We start from the raw sequence: 2,102 nt of genomic DNA, 5'->3' as shown, positions 1-2,102 counted from the left end.
TCTGCTGAAGAAAACAGCAGTGCTGCTTCTACTGAAAAGTGTTATATTGAATTGTTTCACCACCTGCTATCAAATGCCAAAATATCTCCACGGAGAGAAACAGGTTTAAAAAAAAACCCCAGTATTACTGAAATTCTTGAACATAGACTAAACAAGGTGGTAGTGACTGTGAGAAATACTTGTGGTACTGGGAAGAGTTTCTCTTGCTCAGAGTTTCACATGGAGGAGTTAGCTGAAAAACTCATTCAGCTGTTTGAAACCAGGTGTTGGAAGCAAATGCTCTACAGCCAAAACAATCAGCTGCATTTCAGATCATGAAATTTCCCTTCAGCCAAACAAGACAACATAACATTACATTAAAAGAGAATTAAAACTAGTTATAAAACAGTATTTTCCATCACATCTCTTCCAAAATCATGTAAAACAAGTTATACTGTTTGCATCTTAAGCTTTAAATGTAACTTAACTGCCAAAAAAAGGTTTCACTTCACCTTTCTGAATTAAAGTCCCCCTATTCGTATCTCTCTAAAGCAGCCAGACTTCTGCAGGCAGATGAACAGCAGACTGAGCAAACCCTAAAAGTGACAGACACTGAACACAAGTCAGGATGTTTACAGAGAGTTAACAGAATCACCCACAGATCAACACAATACTGGTGCCAACCTCGGGGGCTGCTCTGACGTCTGATATAATTTAAGGGCACAGGTATTGTACAATAGGTGACAAGAGGTAGATCGGCAAGTGACAGACTGCATATTCCAATTCTGACTATGGGGCAGTCTTCTAAACACATGCAGGGAGCACATCTTCTTTGTGCTAAAAGAAAAAAAAAAAGCATTAAAATAAAGTCCAGAGATGACTAATACTGCTGTCTAACAACACTGCCTTCAAAACACGGCTGAGATTCATCCTGATGGCAGATTTCTGTTTATCAAGTCTTATCTTCAGTTCTGGATAAAGGCATGTCTTGAGCTGTATCCAGAAAATCTAGATTCCCAGCATAAGGTACGGTGTTGATCTGTAGTGGGTGAGTAATTTGGAGGTTGGTTTTTTTTTTTCTTTTATTTCCAAGGAAGAATTTTTCAGCTCCCGGTCTGCAGAACTGCTCATCTGTACCAAGCCGATGGTCATAAGGTGGTAGATTTCCTGGTTCTTCATGAACGTTAAAGAATAAGAGTTCATTGCTATCAAAGTCCGTCAAACACATCCTGCAGGATTCATATGAAATGACATCTGCTACTTCCCTAATTCCCTTTAAAGTAGCTGCTCTCTGAATCCTACTCAAAAACTAGGATCAAAGATGACTCACCTTATAATATGTAGTGCAAAAAAAATAAGTTTGGGATATGCTGCTCTAAGGTTTGTAGAAAAAAAAAAATGGGCATGTCATACAAGTGATATAAATAAAAAGCAATTTAACAGACATTGAACAGATCCATGAGTAAGGATGTATGTCTTTCCAGGCACTAGAAAAGGCAATGTGAATTTCAGTGACACGCAGTTAAAACTGGCTTGCCATTTTCAATATCACTCACAAGATCAGTAAGGCAGTGAAACCAAAGCACCCATAATTTTAGATTATTTATGCTTAGAAAGATCATAAACTACATTCTTCAGGGTCTAACATAACTTGAAATAAAGGTTGCTGGAAGAGTGGTAGAGGTGTGCATGTTTTTAGTCACGTGGAATGAAGGGAGAAGCAAATTTGAGTAATTTTTTTAGAAGATAAAAACATCAGTGACAAATGATACGTGAATGAAAAGCTAACAGCAGCATAAAATTAAAACAAGAGCTTTTCCACCTTTTCTTTTTTTTCCTGAATCCTGACAATTTAATTTGACAAGATCTGAAAAGAAACACACACTTCCTAGTTGCAAATGAATAGGAGAATCAACAAATGTCTTTAAAATTTACCTTTGCAGAGATGCCTTACAAATAAGTGGCTTTCCAGCACATTCTGGTTCCTGCAATTACAGGGCAACCAAACAGAGCCCCCAGATCCTCCAGTAACAAAACTAAGGCCACTAAAATAAAGTGGTTTGTTCATTTTCTTAAAAATAATACCATACCTAGCAGATGTGACAAGTGACTGTTGATAGGTC

The sequence above is a fragment of the Antrostomus carolinensis genome, unplaced genomic scaffold (assembly GCF_000700745.2).
Source record: "Antrostomus carolinensis isolate BGI_N321 unplaced genomic scaffold, ASM70074v2 scaffold15610, whole genome shotgun sequence".
In the NCBI taxonomy this organism is placed as follows: Eukaryota; Metazoa; Chordata; class Aves; order Caprimulgiformes; family Caprimulgidae; genus Antrostomus; species Antrostomus carolinensis.
The sequence above is the reverse complement of the archived record's forward strand: the minus strand, read 5'-3'. Positions refer to the sequence as shown.